This window comes from Phaenicophaeus curvirostris, chromosome 3 (genome assembly GCF_032191515.1).
Source record: "Phaenicophaeus curvirostris isolate KB17595 chromosome 3, BPBGC_Pcur_1.0, whole genome shotgun sequence".
NCBI lineage: Eukaryota > Metazoa > Chordata > Aves > Cuculiformes > Cuculidae > Phaenicophaeus > Phaenicophaeus curvirostris.
In genome coordinates this window covers 97,811,337-97,822,915 of record NC_091394.1, presented here as the reverse complement: position 1 = coordinate 97,822,915, position 11,579 = coordinate 97,811,337, and positions in this window count along the sequence as shown.

Here is an 11,579-nt window from a genome sequence, read left to right as displayed (position 1 = left end):
CAATCTGAACCTGCCCTAGTGCAACCTGAGGCCACTGCCTCTCATCCTGTCACTTAAAAGACTAACATCCACCAGGACATGGTTCTGCTGCAAGCTGATGTGCAGAGGTCTGGTCCAGGGTTCAGTCTCTGAAATGGGTCTGTGTGTGCTCAGTTGTCTGCAGGGGGTTTGGCTTGATAGGAGATTCATAGAATCATACAGTGATTTGAAATGGAAGTGACCTTAAAGATCATCATCCAGTTCCAGCTCCCCTGCCATGGGCAGGGGCATCTCCCCCTGGATCAGGTTGCTCAAGGTCCCATCCAGTTTTGCCTTGAACCCTTCTAGGGAGGGGACATCCACAGCTTCCCTGGGCAATCTGTGCCAGTGCCTCCCCACCCACATCATGAAGAATTTCGTCCCAAAGTCTGGTCTAAATCTTCCTCCTCCATTTTAAAGCTGTTTCCACTTGTCCTATCACTCCACACACTTGGAAAAAGTCCCTCCCCAGCTTCCTTGTAGCCCCTTCAGGTACTGGAAGACCACTCTACGATCTCCCTGCATCTCTTCTCCAGGCTGAACAACCCCAACTCTCTCAGCCTGTCCTCAGAACAGAGGTGCTCCAGCCCTCAGATCATCTCCATGGCCTCCTCTGGACACATTCCAACAATTTCATATCCTCCTCCTGTTGGGGGTTCCAGAACTGGACACAGAACTCCAGGTGGGGTCTTACCAGAGCGGAGTAGAGGGGCAGAATCCCCTCCCTTGCCCTGCTGGTCGTGCTGCTTTTGATGCAACCCAGTTCTTTGCCTTCAATCTAGAAGCCTGCCTGCACATCTTGAAACCCATTTGTGCGTGTCCTCAAGGGCCAATATGCAAAACTGAGCCACCAAAATTGAATTGCTGAATCCTAGCAGAGTAGGGAGAAATATAAAGGGAAAATGCATGGGTGAAGCCAATGCTGGTTTATCTCTCATCTGCAGTGAGGTGTGTTCCACCGCTTGGCTGAGATGTGGCAGCTTATGAAACTCTAACTGGACTGTCTCTCCCCATCCCGAGAGCTCATATGGTTTTAATGAGTCAACTGAATCCTAACCTAGGCATTTGAATCAATCTGAATGGTGGCAAAACTGAGAGGAGATTTATTTTTCTGGCAAAGCTAGACCATTTATTGGCTGCAGAAGCAGTGGGCAGGAGCTGCCAAGCATGCTTCAACCTCCTGTGTTAGATTTGTACCTGTGAAACGGAGGTAACCAGTTTGGTCCCAGTGGATGGAGATGTTTTTCTGCCTACCCTCCTAAATGCTTTCTGGCTTTCAGAAGAGATTCAAGTGCATATTCACCACTGACTGTAGTGGAAAGTTTGTTCCATCCCAAATAATCATAGAAGCGTAGAATGGTTTGGGTTGGAAGATACCATAAAGATCATTCAGTTCTGACCCCACAGGCATAGGCAAGGACACCTCCCACTGGGTCAGGTTGCTCAAAGCCTCATGCAACTGGCCTCGAACACCTCCAGGCATGGGGCATCCAAAACATTTCTAGGCGACATGTGCCTGTGCCTAACCACCCTTACTGTCAAAACTTTCTTCCTAATATCTCATCTCAGTCTCCCGCTCTTTCAGCTTAAAATTATTCCCCCTCATCCTATCCCTCCACTTCTTGATCAAGAGCCCCTCCCCAGCTTTCCTGTAACCTCCTTTGAGTACTGGAAGGCTGCTGTACGATTTCCCCAGAGCCTTCTCTTCTCCAGGCTGAACAATCCCAACTCCCTCAGGGCATTGGAACTGCATGATCTTCAAGGTCCCTTCTGACCCAAACCATTCTATGATTAGTTTAATGGTGTTACGTGTCATCTCTAGGTGACCTGATTAGCATTTTAATCCCTCTGGCTGTGAGAGTTGGGAGGGATTGATGCCTTCAAATAATGCAGTGCTTCTAGCGAAACAGTGCTCCTGTTTTCCAGTAGTAGAAAAAAAAAAGTGAGGTGCAATTGGATGAACACTATGGGTGTTTCTATTGAACCTATAGATTTCTTTATGTATTTCCTTGAGGAAAAAGCACTGTGTGAGAGAAAGGAGCTGCATTAGTAAGACTAGCTGTGGCAGAGGGGAAATATTTCTGATGGGAATAGAGAAAAATCACTCCAGAAAGCAAATTCTACTGCAGCATTGGAGGGGAATGAGTAGCAAGGTCCATGGCTTCTCCTTCAGCAGGTTCTCATCAGTGCTGTGATCCTCTGCTGTGTTTATAGGCTAACTGCTGTCTCGCATAGTCCTGGCAATCCTCAGCCTGGTTTTGCCATGGTGGTGGGTATACAAAGTGGGTTCTGGCAATATTTCATGCTTACAGGGCTGTGCTTTCCTCAACAGCTCCCTTGTCTCTGTCAAAGCATCTTGTTTCTTTCCAGAAGTCCAGGCTTGGAGCGAAATTGAGATGGCTCATCTCCAATTAAAGCTCAGCTAATGAAGCTGAAGGCCTTATGTTTGTCTCTTGTGCTGCAGCAGATGCAGAGGCTGGCTGATGGGCTTTATACAATAGTAAAGGACTTGTTGGCCATGCTGAGGTGCTCTGGATGTTGGGGCTGCAAAGACTTGCCAGTCTGAGCTAAATAGTCATTATGGGATATTCTGTAGGAGCTTAAATGAAAAATCCTTTCCCTGAAGGGTGTTGCCCTATAAACCAGTTCCATAGGGCTGGCCATTTCTGTCAAAAACTTAGTGAAGCCAAGACTGGAAATCATAGAATCATGTGGTTGGAAAGGACCTGTAAGATCATCAAGCCCAACCGCACCTCTCCACTACCAAATCATATCCCTAAGCACTTAATCAACCTATCTTTTAAATATCTTCAGGGATGGGACTCAACCAACTCCCTGGGCAACCCCTGCCAGTGCCTGAGAACCCTTTTGGTGAAGAAATTTTTCCTGATGTCTCATCTGATCCTTCTTTGGTGCAGCTCGAGGCCATTTCCTCTCATCTTATAGCTTGGGAGAAGAGGCCAACACCTTCCTCTCTACAACCTCCTTTCAGGGAGTTGTAGACAGTTGTGATCAGTTGTAGACTGATCTCTCCTCAGTTTCTTTCTCCAGGCTAAACAACCCCAGGTCCCTCAGTCACTCCTTGTAAGACTTGTTCTCCAGCCTGTTCACCATCTTCGTTGCTCATCTCTGGACACACTCAACGACCTCAATGTCTTTCTTGTAGTGAGGGGTCCAAAAGTAAAGACAGGACTTGTGATGCAGCCTCACCAGTGCTGAGTACAGGGGCACAATCCCTTCCCTGGTCTTGCTGACCATGCTATTTCTGATCCAAGCCAAGATGCTGTTGGCCTTCTTGTCCACCTGGGCCACTGATGGCTCATGTTCAGCTGTTCTCAACCAATGCCCCAGGTCCTTCTCTGCCAGGCAGCTTTCCAGCCACCCTTCCCCAAGCCTGGAGCGCTACATGGGCTTGTTGTATCCCAAATGCTGGGCTCGGCATGGAAGCGCATGGAGTAAATTGAAGTGCGTGGTAAGGATTAAGTCAAACCAAGGTGAAGAGTTCATGTGTTTTGCCAGGTATCAAATAACCCATGCTGAGGTAGGTAACACAACATGTTTGGAGCAGCTAAGCTTTAAAGCCAAGCTGCTAATTCGGGGCAGTGTCGTCCTGACCCTTTGCAATAATGCAAAGGATGGACGAGGTGCTGAGGGATATGGTTTAGTGTTTGGTAGGAACGGTTGGACTCGGTGATCCGGTGGGTCTCTTCCAACCTGGTTATTCTGTGATTCTGTGATTCTGTAATAAGCAAATGAGATACAGGTTGGAGAAGCTGAGCTACTCGCCACAGACATCACAGAGGCATGAAAGAGCATTCTGGCTTAATGCCCAGTCTGACACATTTTCCACTACACTGGACTCCATGGAGCAGGGTCATGGCCAATCACAGACACTTGGGAGAGTAGAATCCCTCTTGTACCCCAACAGTTTTTGGGTTACATAGTGACTCCAAACAATAGTGGCACACTCAGGTGATTCCTAACTGCCTTGGCCCTTCCAGGGATGTTTTCAACTCACTTCTCCAAGGAAGTGCCTTCTCTGCTGGCCCATAAAAGCATGTGCTTTGCCTTATGACACTTGGTAGCCCAAAGTCAAGATACTAGCTCTTCTGCCTGTATTTTGTAGAATCATAGGAAGTCCTGAGTTGGAAGGTATCTACAAGGATCATAGAGTCCCGCTTCTGTCCCTGCATAGGACACCCCCAACATTCACACCTTGTGTCTGAGAGTGTTGGCTAAATGCTTTTTTAGTATTATCGGGCTTGGTGACATGATTGCTTCCCCGGGAGGTGTGTTCCAGGGCTCCACCACCCTCTGGGTGAAGAATCTTTTCCTAATATCCAGCCTAACCTTCCCCTGGCACATCTTCCTGCCGCTCCCTCAGGTCCTATTGTTGGTCACCAGAGAGAAGAGATAAGTGCTTGCTCCTCTTTTCCCCTTGTGAGGAAGCAGTGAACTGTGATGAGTTCTCCCCTTAGTCTCCTCTTCTCCAGGTTGAACAGACCAAGTGACCTTAGCCACTCCGCATACGACTTTCCCTCAAAACACGTCACCAACTTTGTGGCCTCCTCAGGATGCTCTCCAGTAGCTTTAGAGCTTTTTTATACTATGTTGCCCACGCCTGCACACAGTACTCAAAGTGGGGCCACACCAGTGTGGAGCAGAACAGGACAATCACCTCCCTTGACCAGCTGTAAATGCCATGCTTGATGCACTTCAGGACACAGTTGCCCTCTTGGCTGCCAGGGCTCCCTGTTGGCTCATGCTTGACTAGAGAAATGCAAAGTCAGAAGTTCAGCATTTTTCCTTTCTAATTATTCCCTTCTTTATTTTTTTTTTTTTTAAATAAATAAAACTGCAGAAAGGGAAGATCTGGTTTCAGGCAAACCCAGAGGCGGTACCTTGCCCTGTAACTTCTCAAGTTACTAATGTGGTTTTCATAAAAGCCTGTTTGTATTGGTTGAGAAGAGACCTCAAGGGAAATTTACTGGGAAGAAGCAGGCTTAGGGCTGCTCTAATGCTGCTTCAAAACTTCTCTGCACTGAGAGTTTGTCTCCCTGCCTGTGGGCTGGGGATGTCTTACACTGCTCAGGGAAGTGGTTGAGTCACCATCCCTGCAGTTATTTAAGAGATGGGTAGACAAGGTGCTCAGGGATCTGCTTTAGTAGTGGACAGGTATGGTTGGACTCCATGATCTCAAAGGTCTTTTTCAACCAAACGAGTCATTCTGTGACTCTTACCAAAACCTCTAGGTGGTAAGAGGTAGCGAGAAGTTCCTTTGTCTTGCTTTGATATCTGCTGTCCATACCCAGCCTCTTCCCAGCAATACATAGGTTGGGAGGTTCTCTGGAGGGCTTGAGTCCAACCTTCTGCTCCGAGGAGGACTAGCTTTGGTTGGGTTTCTCAGGACCTTTTCCAGCCAAATTTCAGTATCTCCATAGAGAGAGTTTTCTCCACCATATCTCTGGGTCCCTGTTTTGGCAATTAATCACTGCCCTGGCAAACTTTTCTTCCTTTTATTTGGCTGGAATTTCCCTTGTAACCAGCTGCTTGTCCTTTCTCTGTGCATATCCAAGAAAAGTGAAGCTCTAGCTTCTCTGTATCTACCCCTGCATTAAATAGCTGAAGGCAGCAACTCCATCCCCCCTTAGTCTGCTCCCCTCCAGCCGGCCCTATGGCATGGGGTCATTCAGCCCTGTATCAGGGAAGTTTGCTGAACTTTATGAGCTTTGATGGGCTTCACCTTCCACCAAACACCAGCCTGCTGAACCTTGGAGGGGTGTTGTAGGAGCTTATGGCTGAAGGACCATCTCAATCTGTAGCTGGGGGGTGTGGGAGAAATACTCCTCCCTGCTTAAGAAGTTCTTGAGCAGCTGGAGGCTCCAATGGGGCTCCATCCCTCCCTGTTGCTTCTGTATCAGCATCCTGGGGAGATGGGAACATAAAGCCTGCACGTTGGCACCTTTAGCAGACACTAAAGCCCTTTGACAGAGCTGTGCTCATCAGAAACCTTTCCGTGTCGTGCTTTCTCTGAGGGATGAGTCAAGCTCTTGGTGTGCGGCCAACAGATTATTGATCCTCATTGATGAAAAAGCTGTATCAGCCTCTCATTTTTGAGCCGCTTTCTGTAGTGGTGGGGGCTGGCAGGGGGGTTGGCAGTGCTGCTTCCCTGCCCATCAGGGCTGTGTGAGGTGGAGAAGGGGTGCTGGCAGGTGATCTGAAGAAGGGTAGTCATCAAAGCTGCTGAGCTGCTTTCATCTGCTTAATGACAGGGCCTTTGCTCACCGGTAGGCGGTTGGGAGAGCTGGGCTTTTGGCTGATTCATCTTAATTGGTGCAGAGAGGGAAGTGGGTGTGATGAGAAGTCCTCAGCAAAGAGTGTTTGCTGTTGAGCTGCTGTGTATGCTCTGCATCTGCTCCCTGGAGAGCAATCAGATTAAGGGGAAAAACAAAACAGCTGTAGTCTGGCAGACATGTGAGAAGTGAAAAACCCCTGTGGTGAAGCGACAATGAGAAATGGAAGGGTTCCTAAGGGTTTTTACTCTTCTCCCTTCCTCCCTCGAGGTTTGACACTGCAGAAATAATAATAAAAATAATAAATGGGAAAACTAGAACAGAAACTTTAAAGGGGGATGATTTTGTCCATTAGGAAAAAAATCTTCACAGAAAGGGTCATTGGGCACTGGAACAGGCTGCCCAGGGAGGTGGTTGATTCACCTTCCCTGGAGGTGTTTAAGGCACGGGTGGACGAGGTGCTGAGGGGCATGGTTTAGTGTTTGATAGGAATGGTTGGACTCGATGATCTGGTGGGTCTCTTCCAACCTGCTTATTCTATGATTCTATAATTCTATGATTCTATGAGAGGAGAGGGGTAGAATGACATTTATTTGAGACTTCTGTGCTTCAGATCCTCTGTCTTGGAACATAATGAATGGAAGTATTTTCTTTTGCAACATGATTTAGCTGGAGAGATGATCATGTCTGTGGTTTGGCATAAATAAAACATGTGCTTAAGGAGCTCCCTGGATTTACACAGTTGTACTGTGTTTGTCAACAGCCAGCCAAGTTGGAACTGTTGTAAAATAAGCTCAAATTGCAGACATTGGCCTTTGCTACACGTTTGTAAATGCAGTGTTGCTGATGGCAAGGAGAGGGGCTGCAAAGAGAAGAAACAGTGAACCTATGAGAAGTAGGATTCCTGTGATGAAATGAAGGATGACCTTATGAGGGTGCAGCAGAAAGGTTTTCAAGGATTTATGCCCTATGAAGGAAAACTGCAGCCCAGAAAGCCAACCACATCCTGGGCTGCATCAAAAGTGTGACCAGCAAGAGGAGGGAGGGGATTCTCCCCCTCTACTCTGCTAAAGTGAGACCTCACCTAGAGCCCCGTGTTCTGGAGTCCTCGGCACAGGAAGGACTTAGATCTCTTAGAGTGAGTCCAGAGGAGGCTACAAAGATGATCCGAGGGCTGGAGCACCTCCCCTGCAAGGAAAGGCTGAGAGAGTTGGGGTTCCTCAGCCTGGAGAAAAGAAGGCTCCAGGGAGATGTTCTAGCAGCCTTCCAGTACTGAAAGGGTCTCCAGGAAAGCTGGGGAGGGGCTCTTTATCAAGGAATGGAGGGATAGGATGAAGGGTGGATGGTTTAAGCTGAAAGAGTGGAGATTTAGATGAGATATTAGGAAGAAATTCTTTCCTGTAAGAGTGGTAAGACACTGGCCTGGGTTGCCCAGGGAAGCGGTGGCTGCCCCATCCCTGGAGGTGTTCAAGGCCATGTTGGATGAGAAAGGAGGATGGCTGCCCATTGTGGATTTCTTACTTGGAGTGAGTAGATGACACATAGGTTGGTTCTTCCTATGTAATTTTTTAAGCCGTAGTAGTGATATTTTTTGTCAGCTGAGCACATGAGTTATGCAAAAGAAAATAAAGACTCAGGGAGAGCTCAGTTCAGCCCAGACAAGCTTTTCCCACACTCTGGGAATCCCTTCTCTAGCTCTTAATCCTGAGCCACTGCAACATGGAGCATGAGGAATTCCAACAAATTACTTAATCCGGACTTGGAGTAAGAATATTAATTAGGCTGCAATTATGAGTGATTGGCTTGACTCAGAAATAAGCCTTTGAATAACTGCTTCTAGAGCTGCAGGAGGGTTCATAAATACCTTCTGCTGCCACGAGACTGAGAGGAGTGTGATGCAAAGTCTCTGCAAACTGAGGTAGCATCCAGTGGTTCCCTGGGGTTCCCTGTGTTGCTGGAGGAATGGTGAGACAAATAGCTGATGACTTGCAAAAAAATACTGTGTTTCTAGCTTGGTGGATCGCATCCAGACTGCTCTGTCTCTTGTAAACAGGGCAGATGATTTATCTGCTGAGGTGGGTCAGACAAGGAAGTCTCTAATCCCTTCCTGCAGGTCACCTCTGCATGATGCATGAATGAGATTTTTGGTTGTTCTTTTAAAGGTGTTCTGTGTAATCTCTTCTACCTATTTCTCAAGCCATCACTGGACTCTCTGACTCCTGAAGGCTTAGTTTGGCATAAGTGGAAGAGAATGGAGCGATAATTATCTCAACCAGGTTTAATTAGGGCTCATATTTGCCTCTAGGTAGTCCCCCAGGCAGAAAAGGTTCTTGACTTCCCATAGTTTGTCCCTGGTGCTTCAAACTCCACTTCTGTCAGAAACAGGACCCGGGGAGATTAGATCTCCACCACCCCCTCTCCTGTGTATCATTAAGCCCAGCACTGCCCCATTTCTGCACGCACAAGAACTACTCATAGGAAAGGGTTCAGGATGACCTTGGAAAGGAGCTTAAAGCCCACCCAGTTCCAATTTCCGTGACATGGGCACTCTCACTGGATCGGGTTGCTCAAGGCCCCATCCAACCTGGCCTTGAACACCTCCAGGGATGGAGCATCCACCACTTCTCTGCACAGCTTGTGCCAGTGCCTCACCACTGTCACAGGAAAGATCTCATCTAAATCTCCCCTCTTTCAGCTTAAAACCATTCCCCCTTGTCCTATCCCTGCACTCCTTGATATAGAACCCCTTCCCAGCTTTCCTGGAGACCCTTCAGTACTGGAAGGCTACTAGAACATCTCCCTGGCTCTTTCTCTTCCCCGGGCTGAAGAACCTCAATTCCTTCGGCTGTCCTCATAGCAGAGGTGCTTCAGCCCATGGATCATATTCATGGCCTCCTCTGGACTCCATCTAACAGGTCCTCATCTTTCCTGCACTGAGGACTCCAGAACTTCATGCAGTACTCCAGGTGAGGTCTTGTAAGGGCAGAGTAGAGGGGCAGAATCATCTCCCTCACCCTGCTGAGCACCTTTCTTTGGATGCAGCCCAGGATGTGGTTGGCCTTCTGGGGTGCGATTCAGTTGTGGTGTGTTTTAAATTCTGTTGTGGTATCTTTCGAGACCCTTATGAATTTTGCAGTTTGGACAACTGCAATCACAAAAAGGCATCTGGGTTGAGACCTCCTATAGTTGTGCTGGGAACTGCAGTTCTGGTCAGTGTTATCAGGCCCCTTCTCCGGATTGGACTGTGATGAAGACCCAGTTGAGCAGCCTGTGCCAGCTTTTTAGTCAATCCTGGTCCACTAGCACCTGCAGTCACTTTGCCCATCCGCCTTCAGAACGTCTTCTGAACATTTGGTCTTCAAGACACAGAAAGACCAGTTTGAAGCTTGCTTGAGCTGGTGGAGAAGAGATCCCTAAGTTATTCTTTTGCAGCTTCTCATGCAACAGGGATCTGCAGCCACCACTAAAAAAATAAAGATGTTTCCAAGTTATTTATTATTCATTCTCTTGTTTTATTGAGTGCTGACTCACAGCAGGGCTAGGGGTTTGCAAGCAGCATGGTGAGTTTGTTCATTTAAGTATGCAGAGAGCTGAACAAATGAAGGTGAGTAGGAGGAGTATCCAAACCTGATCAGCACAGATCCAAATCAGAACATGTCTCTCACTGTTCCAGCCAGGCAGAGATTTCTTAATGCTCATAGATAAAGGTCTGAAAAAAATAATGGTTTTGCACCTCCAGTGGTATTGTTCTGGTAGGCTGACAAGACTTGGTCTTGACAAGGTCTGGGACATCACGAGGAAGGTGTATGCCAGAAAGGTAACCGTATCCTGGGTGGTATCAAAAGAAGCGTAGCCAGTAGGTTGAGGTAGGTGATTCTCCCCCTCTACTCTGCTCTCATGAGACCTCACCTGGAGTCCTATGTCCAGTTCTGGAGTCCTTATCACAGGAAGGACATGGAGATGTTGGAGCAGGTCCAGAGGAGGCCATGGAAATGATACAGGGGCTGGAGCACCTCTGCTACGAAGACAGGCTGAGAGAGTTGGGGTTGTTCAGCCTGGAGAAGAGAAGGCTTCGAGGAGACCTTAGAGCAGCCATCCAATACCTGAAGGAGGCATACAAGAAAACTGTGGAGGGACTTTATACAAAAGCGTGGAGTGATAGGATGAGGGGGAATGGCTTTAAACTGGAGAGTAGAAGACTTAAGCTAGATATGAGAACGCGATTCTTCTTGATGCGCGTGGTGAGGCACTGTCTCAGGTTGCCCAAACCATTCTATTAGTCTATGATTCTATGAGTCTATGATTCTATGATTTTTGTACCTCCTTGTCACTGGGGTTCCATATGTAGACGCTTATTGCAAGGCCTTCTGTGAGAATAGCCCACTATAGAATCATAGAATCATAGAATCATAGAATAACCAGGTTGGAAGAGACCCACCAGATCATTGAGTCCAACCATTCCTACCAAACACTAAACCATTCCCCTTAGCACCTCGTCCACCTGTGCCTTAAACACCTCCAGGGAGGTGTTTGAGCCACTATGAGGCTCCCAGAAGATGAGCAGATCCATGGCTAGACATGGCTAAACAGAACCTGTGCCAACACTGAGCCCTGAGGAACAAGCCACTTGGGACTGGCCACCAACTGGCTTTAACTCTGTTCACCACAACTCTCTAGGCATGGTCATCCAGCCAGTTTTGCACCCAGCAAAGAGTTCACCTGTCTAAGCCAAGGCATGAGCCACCAGCTTCTCTAGGAGAATACTGTGGGAAATGGTGTCAAAGGCTGCAGTCATCCTGCTTCCACGTGTTGACCACCTAGGGTGACATCACTATCCTCAGTCTCCCATGTGCCTCTGAGGAAATGCCAGCCATGGCAGTCCCACACCACACACATCTACATCAGACATACCTGAGGCCAGGATCATAACTTCCAAACTATCTGGCTCAATGGACCACCAGCAATCCTCAAAAGCCAAGTGGCCCATCATGCACCCTTGTCCATTGTCACACTTGTCCATCAAAACCACACAGACCAGTGGTGGACCGCTTCCTGTGGCCTTGCAGGTCATCTTCCTGCTGTCAATGAGGAACAGATTTGAATCCCTGGACCGAGTGACTTCTCTCCATCTCTGTGCCAGAGAGGAGACATTCATACCATCAGTCATTGGAAGTGAGGGAATAAACTAAGTCAGACATATTTCTTCATTTAAAAAGAAGCCAAGAATGCACCTCTTCGTACTGAAGAGTAACACAATTATTTTCCCCT